Raw genomic sequence first — 20,911 nt, 5'->3', positions numbered from 1 at the left:
TGGGGCACTGCAGCAAGACACTATAGGTCTGAGAGGAATACCCGGTTTATGAATCTTTGGTAATCCGTAGAATTGTGGTAGTTGACAGCCAGTACCACGCAGAAGATGGTGAGTCGCGGTCGGGATCTTCTTATCTTTAAGCCATGCGTGGACAAGTTTATTAACATTTGCTTCCAGACGTTTCAAGACTTTAACGGGAGGATCAGGTAGAGGTTCATATACGTTAGGATCGAGTAATAGGGCCAAGGCTTTCTCTCGGTAGGCTGATCGGTCCAGCACAACAGTCCGGCGCCCTTTATCCGCAGGAAGTACAACGATGGAGTTGTCTTTTCTTATAGATGACAGGGCGGCACGTTGGCGGTGGTTGAGGTTTGAGCACGTTTTTCGAGTGTTGCGGAGGACTGCGGCAGTCTTGAATCGGATCTCGTTGGCAGTTTCTTCGGGAAGGTTGGTAATACTGGCTTCTATGCCCATAGCGAGCTGTGTGATGGGAGGTTTCGATGGTATAACGGCGAATTTCATACCGTTTGATAAAACACTCAGCTGCTCGTTGGACAGTTGTTTGTTACTTAGATTCAAGACGAAAGAAGTCGTGTCGTCTGAACGAGTGTTCGTCTTTAAGGAGTTAGTTTCTATGCTCAAGTTTATGAACTTGCGCTGTTGGCGTAAACGGTAGGTATCCGAGGTCTGACTAGCCCGATGGCAGATGGTATGTATAAGGTTTGTAAATACAATAGGCGAGACCTTACCTTGTATATGTTGTAACAGTCTGGACTTGTTGTAGTCAGCGTTCCTGATTTCATGGTGGAGATGGGCATAGAAACTAACTCCTTAAAGACGAACACTCGTTCAGACGACACGACTTCTTTCGTCTTGAATCTAAGTAACAAACAACTGTCCAACGAGCAGCTGAGTGTTTTATCAAACGGTATGAAATTCGCCGTTATACCATCGAAACCTCCCATCACACAGCTCGCTATGGGCATAGAAGCCAGTATTACCAACCTTCCCGAAGAAACTGCCAACGAGATCCGATTCAAGACTGCCGCAGTCCTCCGCAACACTCGAAAAACGTGCTCAAACCTCAACCACCGCCAACGTGCCGCCCTGTCATCTATAAGAAAAGACAACTCCATCGTTGTACTTCCTGCGGATAAAGGGCGCCGGACTGTTGTGCTGGACCGATCAGCCTACCGAGAGAAAGCCTTGGCCCTATTACTCGATCCTAACGTATATGAACCTCTACCTGATCCTCCCGTTAAAGTCTTGAAACGTCTGGAAGCAAATGTTAATAAACTTGTCCACGCATGGCTTAAAGATAAGAAGATCCCGACCGCGACTCACCATCTTCTGCGTGGTACTGGCTGTCAACTACCACAATTCTACGGATTACCAAAGATCCATAAACCGGGTATTCCTCTCAGACCTATAGTGTCTTGCTGCAGTGCCCCAACGTATGAACTGTCCAAACACATCGCGAGCCTCCTCTCGCCTCTTATAGGTAATACATCTCACACCGTTAAAAACAGCAGTGAATTCATTAACACCATTAAGGACATTTCAATCCCTGATAACTCTGTCATGGCATCATTTGACGTGGTTTCTTTATTCACCTCGATTCCCGTCCAACAGGCCGTGCACTGCGCCAGAAGGCTCCTTGAGAGCGACTTAAGCCTCCAATCCAGGACGTCACTATCCACTGATGACATCTGTACCGCCCTCAACCTATGCCTCTCTAGCAGCATCTTCACCTTTGAAGACTCACTCTACAAACAAGTACATGGCACTGCTATGGGTGCCCCTGTCAGTTCCGTAGTAGCTAACATCGCCATGGAAGATCTGGAGAAGCAGATACACCAGAACCCACCTACACCTATTACAACGTGGTGTAGATATGTCGACGATATTTTTACCATAATACCACGTGGTTCTGAAACGGTACTACTAGAATACCTCAACTCTCTATCCAATTTCATCAAGTTTACCGTAGAATCAGAGGTGGACGGTTCGCTCCCGTTTCTGGACGTGCTAGTGCATCGCGTAGGCCCACATCTAGAGACCTCAGTATACCGCAAACCCATGTGGTGCGGTCAATTCACCAACTACGGGTCCGGCCACGCTCCAAGCCATCTCAATAGCACTGCCCGCACCCTGTTCTCCAGGGCCTGGAGCCATTCCAGCACCGACACAATTAGACGTAACGAGATCTCCCGTGTGAAGGCGGACTTAACCAGATGCGGTTATCCATCCCATGTACTAAACAGATGCTTGTTACAGGCACAAGAGCTTACTTCCAACCCAAGACCTCCGAAGCAAGTCGGCATATCATCCGCCTACATTCCGTACTATCCAGGAGTGTCAGGACGTATCTCGAAGATCCTGAGAAGTTACAACATAAAATGTGTACAATTACCAGGTAGGAACCTACGTTCACTTGTCTCCAGTGTGAAGACCCCTGTCACACCTGTCTTACGCAGCAATGTAGTGTACCGTATCACCTGTAGGGCCTGTAACAGTTGCTACGTAGGTGAGACATCGAGACGTCTCCAGGATCGCCTCACGGAACACGACAGAGCAATCCGGCTTGCCGAAACTGACCAGTCCGCGCTTGCAGAACATTTTTGGGCTACCAACCACGATCTTGACCCCAAGCGCGACTTTGAGATAGTGGACCACGCGCGACACTTTCGCCACCGCCTATGGCTAGAGTCACTAAACATAATGAACAACCCTAAGGCATTAAATCGCCAGAAAGGCATGCGTATACATCCAATCCTGGAGACAACCGTTTTATTGATGGATGATCACTGGCGCAAGGCAGCACACGTCCGTGCTACAACAATGACGAATGAGTAACGTGCCACAGTTTGCTTGTAATGTATTTAAAAATTCTGTCAGTTGAGAAAGGGACACGAGTTCCGAAAGCTTCTGGAAATATTTTATTTTATTTTATTTTACTGGGTATACTTTAAATAAATATCTGTTAAACTATGGACCCCAGTACTCCAGGCCCATTTGTCACTATTAATTGTTTTGATGACATCAATACATGTGATCTATCTTTGGCATGTTGGGTCTGTTGTCTTTTGCATGGCTTTCTGAAAAAAAACTTAGTGAAATGTTGAAATAAAAAAAAGAAAGAAAAAGTTTATTTAGAATCCACTTCTTGTCACTCTCCAGAAATTACTTTATTAGGATTAGCTGAATTCTAAAGCTTACTTGCATACCATCTTTTATCCTTCACCTTCTCTAAAGCATACAAATACTTGATATAACAAGTCACTCGTGATGCTTAGGTTTCTAATAGATTTGTAAGCACTAAATCTTTATCTGTTCCTATCCATTAATCGGTCATTGTCGTGAAGTTTTCGTCCCGTGCCTAAAGATAAACGGAAAGTACGTTAAAGCGAACGTAGAACGGGGAAAATTGGCGTCAAATCGTATCATCCGAGGTCAGTGGCTGCACAGACAACGCCCACATTTTTTTTTTTTTTTTCCTATTTTCATTGTCATCTGACTGACTTCCCCTTCGTGACGAAACTGCCACAGTTTTTTTTTTTTATTATTTTATTTTATTTATTTTCCCCCAACGTTAGGGTTGTCTTACTTCCTTCAACGTTCTTTCCACAAAAACTCCGATCTATGAAGACATCAGTTGTCAAATGACAGAGATACTGCGTGCAATGAAAGACACACTCGAAAATGCCTGCTATGTTGTGTCCTAAGAAAGAAAAGAGAGGAATAAAGAAAGATATACGGAGTGCATATCTTAGCTGTGAACCTTATCGTCTGTTGCTAGTTTGCAGGAATGATTTGCGGCTGGACGGAGCTATAAACCATCTCGTTGTCAATGCCTGCGGCATCAGACACTACGGTGAGGGACCTCGTCCTTGTCCGCGAATGACGTCGTAAGAGTTTTTGCACAAAAGAAGGACTTGGTGGTTAAAGAAGGAGAATGTCTTGTCGGGAAACATAAAGTACGAACTGCTAAGCCTAATTATACATTACGAGTGACAGCCGGATTTATTGACATCTTCAGGGATTGAGGTTTATGTGGGTAGGAAACAGAAGGCTGTAAATTTAAGACCATCAGATGCCTTCTGTGCGCTCAAGTAAAAGGATCTCTAGGAAAGATTTGCTTCAAGAAATCGGTCTGTCAGACGAAATCTGTATTGCTTCACATTGATGACCTATTGTGTCCAAGTTACCTGTAAGATTTAAGTTCGTAGGATTCTTGCTTAACTCTCTTCGTGTGGTCGTCTCTAGAAGTGGGTCTTGTTGCAGTACAAGTTCTAGCGATGAAACAAAGTCTGTCTAGCCTAGGTTAAATTGTCCCTCCGAGCAGAATAACTATCTTATAAGTGCCTATCTTTTTTAAAACCATTTATTAAAAGCTTCGATTAATAAATTCCAGAATTTGGGGATATTGTTTTGATTCTAAGTGCGCGTTGATTTCGAGAAATATAAAGACCATTAGTCTTTATATTTCACATTTTATATATCTGTTTAAACTTACACTTTAAGTTTAAACAGGGGTTCATAAAATCATTTGAATGGGGTAATTTTACTGTAAAAACTTTGATGAATAAATAAGTCCTCGGCGAAACCACCAGAAGAAAGTTTTCGGGTTTTATTTCTGTTATTATATGTAATTCAATCGCCATGCTGTTTTATCCAGCTTTAAAGAAGGAATTTTTTTTTTATTTTGCTTTTTTAATATTAATTAAAATTTAATATTCTGAATATTCTTGCGCTTCTAAAACACCCATTTCCAAAATGCGTCCTACAAAAGCGAAACGATACCATTCCTTTGTCCAGAATGTACGGTATTCCTCCATTCTGTTGGTGTCAACCAACTCAATGAAACCTGGAGGCATATTGTCTCCCTGGTTTTTTATGGGGATCTTAAATGCCCCAGTTGCACTACTTAAACCGAAGGCTGTTCATCGTTAGTCGAACTGCGCATGCGCCTCTTAGACACGCCCAGCTGTACACTTATTTTGCCGGGGTCGCGATAGGTAGGCCTAATTCCTCGGCATCCCACTTCGTCTGGAAGCTTTAAATATAGGCTTTGCGTCCGTCTTTACACATCTGGTTTCTGACCGAAATTATAGACTTTTCCGGCTGGTTACGGCACGGGACTCCGCAATATAGTCCCAATTATGGGTTCGCCTTGCTGCCACAGCATTACAGTACTATGGACTATTGTGGACGGATACGCCTTTATCATAGGGTACAATCGACGCTCTTAGTCGTTGCTTTATCTATTTATCTTGGGCTCCTCCGAAAGCGCTCTATATGACTTCGTCCGTCAAGCGCACGGAGGCAACCCCTTGTGACAACCTTGACATCTCCAAGAGACGAAGTTGCAGGGAGTTTTGTTTCAGAAGCAAGAGGAGCCTTTATTTTGGTTTCCTTCCTTTTTTTTTTTTTTTTTTTAACCTCCAGTAGAGCATTGCTTATATAAAATATGACCGGGTGGTATTTGTAATAAGTGATCTATGATAAGCAAATCACGTGTGACTGCTATTGAAATATGAGTGTGCGTGCATTGAAAACTGATTTACAACGCTAACTACATATTACATGGAATCACTATACACATTACATACTGCGAGAATTTGATTTGTGTATTGAAACCTCAAGTGAATATAAATCTTTAGAATAAACAAGAAGCATTATTTTCAATTAAAATGTATATAAGATTAAAATATAATTTTTAATTATATTGATAACTTAAGAATATTTCATGTATTTTAATTCTTTCTTTAGATACTTTGTTTTATTAAAATAAACCTTTTAGATTTTTGTATAATTCATAAAGACCACTCTTATGTACAAGTGTTAAAAGTGTCGTGTTGAGAATCTTTTTAATGAGAATATTGAAAATATTTAGTGGACGCTCTCATAGACGATAATGTTAATCTTTTTTTTACATGTTAAAATGCATAGAAAGTGGCGCCACCAGTATTGAACTCCTAGAAACAGTCAGGAACATTGCGAAGAGTTCGTGGAGAATTTTGTAGTTTTTTTAATTGCAAAAAAAGCTATGAAAGACAGAAGAATAAGGAAATATTAAAATAAGTAAAGATAACTTCATTTAACACTACCGTGTGGCAGTGTTAAATGAAGTCGTTTTCTCCTTCCTCAGTTCAAATCTACTTTGGTTTCCCCCCCCCCTTGCCTTTTTCTTTTCCCTCTCTTTTTTAATCCTTTCTTATACTTTAAATTCATTTCTAAAGTATACATATGGTAGTCTATTTTTTCACATATATATTTAAAAATATAAATTATTATTAAATTATAATATTATAATTCTGGCACAGTACTGTCATATTAATCTCCTTCTGGGCTACATTTTAGCCAATGTCTGGCCATTATATTTTCAATAATTAGTTATTTGACCTTAACTTCATAAATCTACATCTGGTCACTTTGACTAATCTCAACTGTTTATTTCGATTGGCATTTTAACACACAAAAAAAGTCACTTTATAAATCAAATTCCTTTAATTTATGAAGTTTCTCATTATATATTTACATATATATGAAAGATATCTCATTTACATGTAGTCTTCTGTAATTTGAAATAGTAATATCATCACATGAACTATATATATATATATATATATAATTTAATGTAATAATGAAATAAAATAAAAGTATGCTAGCAGCGTGGCAAACCGCGCTACTGGTATAGTAACACTTCTTATTCATGATGTCACAAACAATTACACAATAAAACTAAAAAAACACAAATAATAATTATAACGATAGTAACCAAAACCCTAGGAAGAATAAACTTGCTGCGCTCAACGAACACTACTCTTTTCAAATACAGTAACAGCATTTTTTTAGCAATGGGCATGCGCGTTAGTACTCTGTGGATTTTTAATCACAGAGTACTAACGAGTTAGTTCAAGGGTTTGATACTCGTGGCGCTGGGAGTAATTGAGCAGGTATCCACTCTGTATCTTACTACTATGTGATTGGAACTAAATGTTACCTGTAAAAAAAAAAAAATAATAAAATTTAATTAGATGTTATTGAATAATTCCAATTGACTGTAATATTCTATTGTTATTTATATTTTTCAGTTTCATTCATTGTCAGTGTTTTTATAATTATTATTATTTGCAATTTATGATTTATTCGTCGTAGCATTTTTGTTTAAATTTTTTCGATATTCTCGTTTCCAGTTTATCTCCGTTTCGTCCTATACAATTTTTTCACAATCGCTTGCACTTTAATAAATAACACCACCTGTTTTGTAGTTCAATATTCAGGGTCGGGGTCTAGACGAATCGGTCGCTAGTTATGTCACCTCATATTCTTTATATTAATATAATTTATATAAAGATTATATTAATCTTTATATAAATAACCATAATTATTTGGCACTTGACCTCGCAAATACCAACACCACTTTAAAGCAGACCACGAGTATTTGCTGTCATAGAGGGCTGACGTATTCTAAAATGCAAGAAGAAAACATCTGAGCAGAAATTCTCAACTTGAAGGCCAGAGTGACCATACTAGGGGGTATATGATTCCTTAGCGGATAATCTTTTTAATCGATTAATGCAGATTACTGAATCTGCATTAATCGATTAAAAAGATTACTGAATCTGCATATATATATATATATATATATATATATATATATATATATATATACATCCAATTATACAGGAAACGTTTAGATTTAAGTAACAGTAAACAACCAAGCAAAAAAGAATCACTTTGCGGCTAAATACAACCCCTCGGTATAGATACAAGTCTATAGGAGAATGGGGGGGGGGGAGAGATGAAAAAAAAAAAATGCTGAAAAGATGGGCATTAGAAAAGACTTTCGGCATACAAAAGGTGTAGTGAAAAAGAAACTGAATAATTATAATATTGAAGGTTTAGACGGATAGGAAAAGGCAGACACTTATCAGTAACAGTTTTGACTGAACAGTTTCTAATGGATAAGGAAGAGTTATTAAATTCATAAGAGAAATATATTCAAATTTTCAAGCGGAAATAGGAATGGAGTATTACATCTGCTAAACAACGATCCTGTAGGTCAAGATGGCCAGATAGGAATCAAACTTCAAAGGCAGCGTTCCATTGTAGAAAATGTCGTTGTACACACAATTAAGTGATTTTGGAACAACATTTAACGGTTGAAATACAAATCACAGAAACAGTCCCCCACACTCAAGGCCGGATTTACCAGGGACCTTCCGCTATCTTCCAAAAGGTGGCGTGAGGTCCCGATACAATGCCATAAGTTCCCCCTTCAGGACCCCAGATCCCTAAATCTGGAACTGCTCACACCACTGTTTCCCTCCTCCGAACTTCATTGTTGAAACAGTTTTCGCCAAACCGGACTTGACTCTCAGGCGTGAAAGACTCGTATTTCCTCAGAGATTCTTTGCATTTTTCCAGCATTAATGAACGATGGACAATGCATTAATGCAAATTACCTTTTTGTTTGGGCTTGTGAAATGCACTTTTCAAACTAAAGCCGACCATGGTGGAGGGGCCATTGATTTTCTTGTGAACTCCTTTGATATATCGTCCTGTAGTGTAGATGATGCAACTACACCAGGACCCTAAGCATGGGAGGGATGCCAAAAGAAAAGGGCAATTTACATCAACAGATAAATTACGTTGCACCAGGACCCATGCTCGTCATGACATATCACTGATTACTGGCATTGTAACGCTTTGAAACATGGCAAGCTTCTCTACCACGTCTTCTTCTGGCTGTTAGCAATATCTCTAGTACGTCCACGCTTTTATAACCTGTTCCTTATCTGTATGCACTCGACCTGATCGATGCAGCAAACATGTTTATTAGAGAAGGATGCCTAAAATTACTGTTTTACGCATTTGTTCTAGTTAGAAAACAGTTTCACTCTTTGGATACGTTCTATTTAAACCCGCTTAGCTTTATCAATATCGAGATGTAACATTTGGTTTTGTCCATTTCTTTGTCCCAAAGAATAAAAGAAAAACTGCGCTCATTTTTGGAGAATTTCTCCATAATCTCCACCCTACTTACACATGCTGTACGACACAGTGGCAAAGCGCTGAACTCCCTGACATTCATCTTGAAGCCGTGAACCTAGTCAAGAGGTCACGTCGGTGCCGCTCTCCGGGTGATAGATTGTCGGCGTCCTGTGGTACAAATTACCCGCACTGAACCGTCTTCGAAGATGGAGACGATTATCGAGTCCGTTATCCGCGTATCAGTCGGTAACCATGGCAACGGCTGGGAGGCGCGCACGCGCACACGCACAGACAAACTAAGGAAAGGCCAATGCCAAGCAGCTTCCGAAGGTCGTTTCTCTCTTTTTTTTTTTTTTTTTTCTTTTTTCGTATGTGTGTGTGTGTGTTGGGGGGAGGGAGAGGGAAGAGACTGGATTTTGGGGTTGAAAGATACCACGGAGATTCAGAAGAAGCTTGGTTAGAATGAAAACAAAACAAAAAAAAAAAGGTGCTTCACGTAGTAGAGGAACAAAACTCGACCTAATAAACCTGTCAAGGGAGGAAACCGGGTCCGTGGCGAGTTTATATGCTCCCGATGGTGGTGTACCCGTTTTAGGAAATTGGCGAATAGATTTTGCGTGAAATATGCGACCAATCCATAACAGATGGCTAAAAAAAAGAAAAAAAAAAAAAGAAAAGTCCTTAGAGAGGTGCTGTTACGTTTCTGCTGGCGGCAGTGGCGAGTGCCTGACCTCTTGCGTGACCTCTTTCGGTACGCTTGCGGCCGTGGTCGACGGTGATCTTCGAAGCTGTACGTCGAGCCAGGCAAGTGTTCATTATCTCTAGCATTTATTAGGGTACCGCTTCCTTTCATAAATGATAAATAGCTCATCCCAGAGGCCTGCAGTCTGCACTCCAACCGTCTGGTTATGTAAAGGCTCCACTAGTCTGGCATAATACGCATGTGCCATGGGGAGAGTCGAAAATCAATCATTAGACCCCTCCCTGACGCAGCTCTGCACGTCGGGGCCATTAGTCCCCGAAGACAAGTCATATATAAATATTCCTACCTTACTGTCTAATACTTTGTGACGGCTTCTTGTAGGGATGCCGACAGGGCTTTTGTCCAATATCTAATTGGTTGAAGTTTACAAGTGGATGATACAAGTCATTTTAGACCCGTTTGGACACATTTCCATTGATTTTTTTTTATTTATTTTATTCACTGCAGTGTACTTCTCTCTGTCTCGATTATCTGTTTGTATATGAATATTATTTAGAACTACGAGCTTTTGGATTATCCGCTTTAATTATAACGCATTAATGGCTGCTCTTCTACGTGGCTGACTTCATTACACTACGTCCACATACCCATGAAAAGAGCTACAATAACTAGATGGAATCGTTAAAGGTGCACCATGGGAAAAGCAGACGACAACAGCGATCTCAAAAGAGACACGATCATAGGTGCTCACGCAACGGGTGAATCATTGTGCGGAGGAGTTCACCCATGTATCGACGCAGACAGTGTCGTGGAAGGGTTGGCAACTTTTTAACTGTGAGGACGCAATTTAAATTATGGGTGACACGAAGGATTCGTGAAACAAACTTGGTACTGCTTTCCTTGTTACCAATTTGTTATCATTCGATACATAACTCTAATTTCTTGTCTAAATATGAATTGGAGAACTTAATTTGCATTTCAAATGTTTCATGCTTGTAATCAGCGATTCTAAATTCTGAAGCGTGCATCGAAGTAAGAATAAAATTTCAGAGCCCAATTTATTAATAATGGAGTGCATTCTCATTAACTAAATGCGCATAATATCCATTCCTTGATGTCAAAAACTCTTGCACCTCCTTTATGAAATCCGAAATTCTAAAATTCACACTACTGTCATCATTCTCTGTCTTCCCTTCTGTCTGGAGCAGAATGGACTTGAGGTTGCGGACCCAATCGCAATTTAACACTCTAGGATAAGCAGTTGCGAACCCAGAACAACTTTTTTTTTTCAAAATAAAAATATTAAATTCCTGTGTATACTCCACAACTGCTATCAGATTAAAGGAATTTACAGGGACTACAATAATATTTCCGTACGTTGTAGTATCACGTGGATTAATTCTGTACTTTTTTTTCTCTTTTCTTTACTAATGGCAAAAAGAAAACTTGTAAAAGTAGTTAAACTTCTTCACAAATTTGTAGGACCAAATGGCATCCATTACGCAATGATTTAACGTCTTTCAACATTATCCAACAATTCCCCTTTTATAAAGAAATTCTTTTCTTTCACATGCCGATGGAAACAGGACTAGAAATGAACTCAATTTAAAGACAAGATGTACTGTCTCATGATCTTAGTTGGCTTCGCCGTTTACGTTAAGTAATTCGACACATCCCCAAAACAGATTCTCCATAGAGAAGCACAGCCCTGACTCATGGCAAAAACCAATTTTATTCTAAATTCTTGTTTATACTCCGGCACGACCATCAGGTCAGTGGAGTTCACAATAAATCAATGTTAATTGTATTTAGCAGTCACGGGCTTGAATCCCGGCCCACTCAAAGAGCGTGCGCTCCTGACCACTCAGCTACGTCAGGCCTTTAATTGCCTAAACCAGGAATGAGTTCAAAAATCCCAGCTGGCTGTTTTCTTAGTATCTTTGGTAGGTTTGGAGTTGTATCGCTTTGACCTGTCGGGAAAGGTCGAATCCCGATACTGGCGAAGAACTTCATAAGTTATTTCAAGTGTATAGTCGAGGTAGGCTGTTTCAATTAGAAGTGGGAAGTTCTCCTTGGGATTTCCATTGTTTTTCATCCCAAATTAAAAAAAAAAATGTGTGCCGATAACGCATAGCGGAAGTTAACTTCTTTATACGAACATTTATCACTTGACCGAGGATCCCGTATTGACCGTATGAATGCCGCAGGCGACGAATCTGCATGAATGAGAGCCTCGAAGATGTGAGACGTTCCGTTACCAAATCTAGCTTCGGCAAGTGTTGTGGCATCGGATGATATTTAAAACCATTTGACTTCGATAGAGCCGGAATCACTTTGTTTTTGAGAGAGCCACGACAACTGTTACAGGCCGACATTTGACTTACATCCTCGTTTGGAAATCCTCATTTTGAAGAAGATCTCGAGTGTTACAATCTTCGCATCGTCCTTGAACCAAACACACCAAACAGACTGAACTGAAATCATTATCCAGGAATGTACTAAGCTTGTTTCTGCTCCGGCTGTGTATTACGTGTTGAACGATTTGATGGAGTATTTCTGGCAGTCGGTTTTGGCTTCTTCGCTTTTCGTTTACGACTGAGCTTCGAGGAGTGTTCGTCGTTTTCATTTGCAGTATCGACTTCCATGACTTCTTTTTCCAAATTCACTTCTAACATTTCTGGGGAGATGTAATGCTCTGAAGATGCGGCTTCTTTGTTCAATTCCATCGCACGATGTAATTTCTTCCGCTGTCGAAGTAGCTAAGATCTCACCTTTGTACTCAATGGAGGAAGTTTCGGTGGTCGCATTGCACGTATACGTGCTCTATATGCCTTACAACGCTCACTATTAGTCTTCTTCGACGTTGAATTATATACTGTATTTCTGTTTTTTATTAAATACGGTGGAGAATGACGAAAGAAATAGCATGACCCAATCAGTAGGGTCATTGATTGGGTCATGCGTCGCTCGTGCCTGGTACAGATTTTCTTGGCGATTTTTGTCAATCTACGGACGCATTGCACGTGTAAGTGCGCTATACACCTTACAACGCTCACCACAGTGGAACCCCGCCTTACGATTGGTTCACTGTACGATCAAATCACTTTACGATGGACACTCCATAACAAAATACCCTCCACTATACGATATGTAGTAAGCGCCGGTCATTGTTATCAAGTTTACGAATTGAATTTTAATTCTATTAACCGCGATTCTAATAAGCGAAAATAGGAGGAATATTATCCACAGGCTCTTTACTTTTATAGATTCACACTTTATTACCTTACCGATTAACAAAATTAAGTGATACGTGAAAATCGGAAGAACATTTTCCACAGGTTAACAAAAGAAAAAAAAGAAAGGAAGGCAAAAAATCAACTACAATAACGTGTATTCGCAGGTGGTTATGCTCCCAATTACTAACCGTGCCTAATGCTGCTTAACTTCGGTAATCACAAAACCAGGGTATTTAGTCTAGTACTATACTTGGCTGTTCAGAGTGCCTGTAATGCGTTTACTTATGGCAACGGTCGCATTTTCGTTGAGTTCTTTGTCAATCCACGACCCAAGTTACTCCCATTTGAAAACTGCCTGGAGCGTGCCTAAAGAAGTATCACTTCAAAAAAACCTCCAAGTGGTAGTTTTACATTCAAGGAACACATGCGCATCGCAGTCCAACTTACTTTGGTGGTAATCCAGAAGTTCCCAAAGTGTGAGGCGTGCTCCCCCCCCACCCTTCTGGGGGTGCACTTTAATTGGAGTTGATGCCACATACCCAGTAATTTTGAAGAATGCGACCAGAGACTATATTGAACCATTGAGGTGGATTATGAAGATATCTTAGGGAAAAATTTCGACACAGTTTATTTGGATTTTAGCAAGGAATTTGACTCAGTTTCTTCATGAGAAGTTACTATATAAGCTGGAACATGTTGAGATTACTGATGATGTTACCTGATAAAAGATATTGTGGAGCTTCTTGAAAGGTTCCAAAGAAGGGGAACTGACAGGGTGTGAGGTTGGCAAAATGGAGACCATACGAGGAAAGACTTTGATTATGTGGACTACAGAGCTTGGCAACCAGACACCTTAAAAGGGACCTGACTGAGGTTTATGAGGCTCTGAGAGAGATTAGAAGAATGAATGAAGGCGAAATTTTCACTGTAAAAAAAAAAAATAAATAAAAAATAATAATAAATAAAATAAAACAGCCCGGCACATAACTCATTTTTTTATTTTTGTGGGAAAATAATTCAAGGTACCTTACAAGCAAGCTTATCTTGGAAACTATCTTGATATGGAATGGTTGGTTGATTCTATCTTGAATTGATTGAATACTGGAAATAATACACAATTTCTGTACGTGATATATTGATTCTTATGAATATGGATGTCGTGTAGCTAAAAGAATATCGACTGTGCTTTGCGCCTTTATTTAAAACAGACTTTAACTGGAAGCAAATTAAAACTGCACGTCACTAAGAAAAAGAATCGGAGTTGAGGAAGAACCATTAAAATTAACCATGTTTTTCACTACTCGTGTACGTAAGCGTGTTAATTATATCGCAGGGAATGAATCGTCAAAATACGTAAACGAACATTTAAACTGCAATGAAGGTGACCTTGGTTGTAGAGCAGTTGGATTTCATAAGGCTCTGTCATGCGCGGTAATGACGAGACAGAAATTTCAGAAAAACATCGAAAACGTGAAACAGCATCGAGACAGTTATCATTGAAGCAGGCCTGGTCATGCAGTTTACGAGAAAAAGAAACGAGTTTTACTTGAAGTTGGTGGAGGGCGTGGAATTAAACGACACGAACCAAAGACCGAAATCGTATCAAGTTCTAAACCGAACAATGGAGACTTATTTTACGATTCCAGAAATTATCTGAAAAGTCGAGAGCGTTGCTTTTTTGCTTCTTATTAATCTACAATACCAAAACAACCTTTATTTTTACAAAATGAATATACTATATTGTGTCAAAGATAATAAACAAACAAAAAAAGCAAAATTTTAAAGATTATATAGAACAGCTTTATTATTTGCATGTATAATGTAAGTACAGCTTTATTGTAAAAAAATACAGTGTGCTCTTAAAGTCCAAAATTGGAACAGTTTAGGTTGCTGTCATCCAAATTAACAGTACTCTACAAATCTCCTTAAGCATTTCTTCATTGTGTTGATTTCTGTGTTGCTGTTTTTGACGCTCTCGTGGGTACCACAGTTGGTGGAATCATCGTCCTCCTCACGCCGGGTGGAAAAGATCCGAGTTCGAGTCCCGTCGATGAGGTGAGGAATTTTTATGGGCCTTTTTCACAACGTGGTTGAATTAGTCGGTCTCAGGAGAGGGTGGCATGGTTTTTTATCCCGGAAACTTGGGTTTTTCGTCCAGAACGGAAAATCGACCACAGAACACACGCAATTTACAGGCAGTATACAAGGAGCAATATGGCCCTAGTTGCTGATGCTCCTAAAACCCTATAACAACACTTTTTGGCCTCCTGCCCTATTTCTTCATCAGTAGTCGGCTCAGTAGTAACATCATTGACAAAAATATAATAATTTGTAACAGAAGAACTTGTCAACTAAACCTGATGCCAATTTATCAAATGAATTTTGATATTCACTTAAATATTTTTCTAGTGGATCTGGATTTAAATTGGCAACTGGAAAACGTTGGCAACTGGAAGCTACGAATGATTTAGCATTTAGTGCATCTAAGAGTGCATCTGCTTAAAACGTGTAGATAGATGAATGGTGAAGAAACTATAAACGAATTATTCGTTTCAAAGATAAACGAATAGACGTTTTACAGGATGATTATCAAGTCCTTTCCCAGTTTTGAAAATTAATAACTCCAGAACTATGGACCCATTGTTATTTTCTATATTTATCAATGATATTGATGAAGGTATATCAAGCTTAATGTCCAAAATAAAGGTTGGAAGGGTAGTTAATGGCAGTATGCTACTGCAACAGGATTTAGGAAAGTTAAGCAGATGGGCTGAGAAATGGTAATTTAAATTTGTTATGAAAGAGAAATTATGCAGTCAGAAATGAAGTTCTCTGAGTCATGGTCATGGGGTTTTGTGAATGATATAGAGGAATTTTGCTAGAAGGGATAAGGAGGTGCTTATCCGATTGTATAAGGCAATGGTCATTGTACACCTAGAGCGCTGCATACAGGTCTGCAGGTCTCATTTTAGGAAGGATGTAGAGTTGCTGGAACGAGTACAGAGAAGGGCAACGAGACTGGTGAGAGGAACAAAGGGTGCTCTTATGAAGAAAGGCTTCAGTTCTACAAATTTCAGTGTCTGGAGACTAGGCACCTGCAAGGTGATCTAATTGAGGTGTTTAAGGCTTTGAGTGAATTGAGAAAGCTCAATACTGATGGAATTCTTCCTCTTGCTCGGACTCCTCACATGAGGGGACACAAATTCAAATTGAGGAAGTGTTACTGTTCCAGTAGTAGGGTTTTAGGAGTATCAGCGATAAAGGCCATATTGCTCCGTGCTTATTGTCTGTAAATTGCGTGTGTTCTGTGGTCGATTTTCTGTTTGCTGGATGAAAAACCATGATACCATCGCCTGAGACCGACTAACTGAGCTACGTTGATTCGACGGCGATTCTACCAACTGTGCTACCACGTACGCAAATTGAAGAAGGATGATTGCAGATAGATGTGCGGAAGTTTGCCTTTAGCCAGCTCGTGGTTGATTGTGCAACTGATCTATTGTTGTGGTAGGAGATTGCTTAAATAAATTCAAGCAAAAACTAGACAAACTATTGGAGGAGATGGATAGATGAAATAGGAATTGTTTTTTTTTTTTGCCAATGCTGTATAAGCTTGCATTCTTGAGTAACTTTCCACTACTAATGCTGATACTAATAATAGGTAGCGTCGAAAAAACGAATATGTACATAAAGGTATTTTTTTTCAATAATAATAATAATACAAAAAAAAATTGTTTGAAATTTATCCACCAGGGAACTGAGCGATTTATTCCTTCCAATAAACAAATCAAAATTTACGGTACAGTGTAGATTAACTGCACATGCTAATATTGTTATCATTGAAGCTTAATTAACTTACACATGCCCGTATCAGGGCATGTGTAAGTTAATTAAGTGTCTCAAAATGCGCTCATTAACAATTGAGCGCATTTTGAGACACTTAATTAACTGCACACAATATCTTACCTTACTGTGGACCAAAATTATCCCAGAGAATAACGAACGCGGCTTACTTGGAAGCATAATTTTTGTGCAGGATGGTTCTATGCTTGACAACATGGTATTGATATTGTTCTATGCATTGACAATAAGGTAAAACGATACGTAAGAGAAACCTTGGCAGAAGAACGAATCATCAGTCGCCATTTTCTACATCCCTGGCCTGCAAGATCACCGACCTAACCCAGTTGGTTGTTAGATTATCTGAAACCGTGTTTACAGAGATTTCCCTTGAATTATTGCAGATTTGAATTGAAGGCAGCTGTGGAGAATACAATGTTCCATCTTGATGACTTAGAAACAATAGCGAGCATGTGATTCGATCTTCAGTAAAAATTTGTGAAATTTTTACCTTTGTGTTATATTTCTAAATTAATAACTATGCACGCCGTGGTCAAATTTTTAACTAATAAAAGTTGATTTACAGTATTAATTGAGATTATTGTCATAAGCCTACTTAAACATCAAAGATCCAAAATCATTCTTCCATCCTTGAATTTTTGTTTTTTATTTATAAAATATTCCTGATAAGGATAGTTGTCATTCTCTAAGTCACTGTCGTCTTAAGAATTTCGTTATACTCTTCTGATATGATCTGCAATGACTACGGTAAAATCCAGGATTAGTACTCTGCTGTGTCATCTGTGGGCCGATCTGTTGCAGAGTACTCAAACAAATCTGAACAACGAATTAAGAAACTGACTTCGAAAGAGCTGCAAATTGAATTTTAATACACCTGCCGTTATCATAACAGAACCGAGTTACCCCCATATATTAGGGAGGGCGTGTAAACTGAGTAAATTACGACTGGGAAATGACTTGACATCCTCTGCTGCTGAATCACTCCACCCCAAGGTATAAGAGTGTGTGTGTGTGTGTGTGGATGGGGGGAGCAGAATGCGACTCTTTCCGTTTCCCCTTAGTTTCGCGATATTTATAAGCTTTCTAAACATTTATTTCTTCGCTGTTTTATCAGTGGGTTGGGCCCGTATCAGGGCATGTGTAAACGCGGGAGAGGAGAAAAACCAGAAACGGGCAACGCGCCCTAACGTGAATGATTACGAACGAGCATTCGGAAGGCGGGGAATACATAATTTCGTCGGGCACATAGCAAACCATGCACGCTCATCCCGTATTACACACCGCCCGTGCGATTTCTATTCATCATCTCTCCGTAGTGGGCACATGAGGCGCTCTAAACAACGGAGGCAGTCGGCGACGAGCACTGCCGCATCAACCTGCCTTTTGCCCCGACAACTGATTACCAACTGCACGACCCCCTGTCGCGAAGTTAGTGGTTTCGCTGCAGGTGACCGCGAGATTCACTCGGTAGCTTCTGTACTTCGCTGGTTCGCCGCAGGGGTGCGCTGCACGTCTTCGGGTCTCCGTAAAGTGACCAATGGGTGAGGGCGGTCTAAATACCGCTCCGGAAGCTGTACGTTAAACGCCCAAACGCTTCACCATCTTCGAAGAAGAGTTGGACGACCGCAGAGCCAGAATTCGTCTTCCAAATCGGGAGCGAAATCTTGAGGGTTTGACAGACGGGGGTGGAGGTGGTTTATTGCCACGTGGCCTAAAAATGAGGACTAAGACCACCTGTGTTTGCGGTCAACAGGAAACTGTCAGAATTCCTTAGAGTAATGGACCAGACGTAGCACGGTGTGCGACGACGACAATACGGATATGTAGCTCGCGCCTTTGTACAAACCTGTAAAATATCCTGTTTCCGATTTTTTATTTAAGCACGTTAGCATGTACGCATAAGCGTCAATTGTCTTCACCATGTCCATCCGTCTGTCTGTCTGTCCGTCCGCATGTGACAGTGGGACACCTAGCGGACGGATTTTCACGAAATTTTATGATTGGTCCATATAGAAAGATTTGTTGAACCATCCAAAATTAAATTAAATTCAGACAAGTAGAAATCGGCAATTATAATAATTATTATTATTTTTTTTCATAGAATATGTAAGGGTGGAGGTGAAAAGTTTTGAGAACAGAGTACATAAAATGTATTATTAAATTATAGAATAGGTTATTTTGATAGCTTAATGTCTTAGAAAAAATAACATGAAAAATTGTTTCATTGTCTTATGCTTCTAGAATTAATTTTTTTAACGTTGGTAGATGGAAGAAGAATGAACATCCAGTAAATAGAGCTTCGTTCAGTAATCAAATTTTTGACCAAAGGGGATATAAATGCTAAAGAAATCCATGAAAAAATGTCTAGAGTGCACTAGAAGTATCACCCAATTATGCTACTGTTGCAAGATGGTCGACAGAGTTCAAAGGAGGATGGGGGTCAGTTGAGGATGATCCAAGGTCTGGTTAGCCATCTGAAGCAATCTTCTGAAAGAACTGCCAAAAATATTCTTTAGAAAAATTTTTAGAAAACAGAAGAATTAAAGTGACTGAATTTGCAAAAGTACTTGGATGGAAGTATTTTAGCAGTAACACGTGAGTTTTTGGGAATGTCCAAAATTTATGAAAGGTGAGTCTCCAGAAAGCTTTCCATTCATTACAAACGTCAGAGGGTGAAGTCATCAAAAGAGAATTTGAAATTAATTCCAGCTGATCCAGATAGATTTTTATTCCATTTGGCGATGAGTGGCGATGGAACCGTTTTTTACTACATATTTATGATCCTGGATCCAAATTACAAAGCGTGCAGTAGATGCAAGAGGGATCACCAACCGAAAAAAAAGTTTCGAATCCAACCATCAGCAGAAAAAGTGTTAGCTTCAGTTTTCTGAGACACAAAAGGATCCTTGTTGATTGATTACCTTGAACCAAAAACCACAACAACAGGGAAATATTATGCTAGCCTTATTCCAAAGTTAAAATTCTTCTTATTGTATTGTTCATAAGCCGTTAAACATTCGACGTAATAACATTTAATTGGATGTGTCGCCCCACCAACAATATTTTACACTTGGACGTTGAGTCAATCTTCCAAAAACGCAGGAATCCAACAAGGAAAAAAGTTTTTTGAATGAGTACACCCCATGCTGGGGTGACGATTAGTTCTCACCAGTCCTGTTGGATGCAAGTACTCTTGATGATCCCCGTGAAGCAGGTGAGAACTGTAGAGGTTACGACTTACTGATCCCCTGTGTGTTTTGTGTCAATGCCAAAGGAAATTGGTAAACATAGCCCGGAAACTTTTAGAATATATCCGACTAACATGTGTTTCAACACCGAGGAACGCCTCTTCACAATCCATCATGGCCTCTTGGCAGGTAATTCGTAGCTCTCTCGAAGAAAATGTGATTTACTTATTTGAAAATCTACTTTGAATACAAATGTTTGGGATTTTCTGACGCTTCTTTACTCATATTTCAGCACTCTGGAATGACAAAAACTTCAACGTGAAAATGGACAGATTAAGCACTAAGAAGGTAGATTAGATCGACAATTAATAGAATGATTTTAACAAGTCGATCTGAATAGATAATTAAGTCAATAAATGGAACTTCACGTGTACTCGGTGTATCCGCGTCCTCACCGATCATTACTTAGTATTCTATAACGTACGAAACCTATTTCGCCGTTTAGCATAATCGTAGGGCACGTGCCCATGAGATATTGGCCGTTGTATTTCCTGAAACGATTGTCCTCTGCAAAGCGAACTCGAATGTCAAATTCAACAAAAGGAAAGTTATCGAATGAATAGGTAATTCTACTACAAAGGCAATTTAATAATGATAATGTGTTTTTCGTGTTGTGAATATTTACAGAATCCATCGCTGATCTGGGATAATGCGGGCCTAACCCGTGGTTACTTTCTATTGAATCGACTCGGTTGGATACAATAACGCATATCAACGATTACGCGAGTGATGGTTCTCATTGTGGAAAAATGGATTGCTGATTTAATATAAATATTATTTAGTGTATTTGTTGACGGGTAACTGTTTAATGATTATATTTCGGTGTTGTTCGGTTACTGCCTTTGTATGTTAATGTGTCATTT

The sequence above is a fragment of the Mastigoproctus giganteus genome, chromosome 1, assembly GCF_048544385.1.
Source record: "Mastigoproctus giganteus isolate SK-2022 chromosome 1, ASM4854438v1, whole genome shotgun sequence".
NCBI classification, from domain to species: Eukaryota; Metazoa; Arthropoda; class Arachnida; order Uropygi; family Thelyphonidae; genus Mastigoproctus; species Mastigoproctus giganteus.
This window is presented reverse-complemented; position numbering follows the sequence as displayed.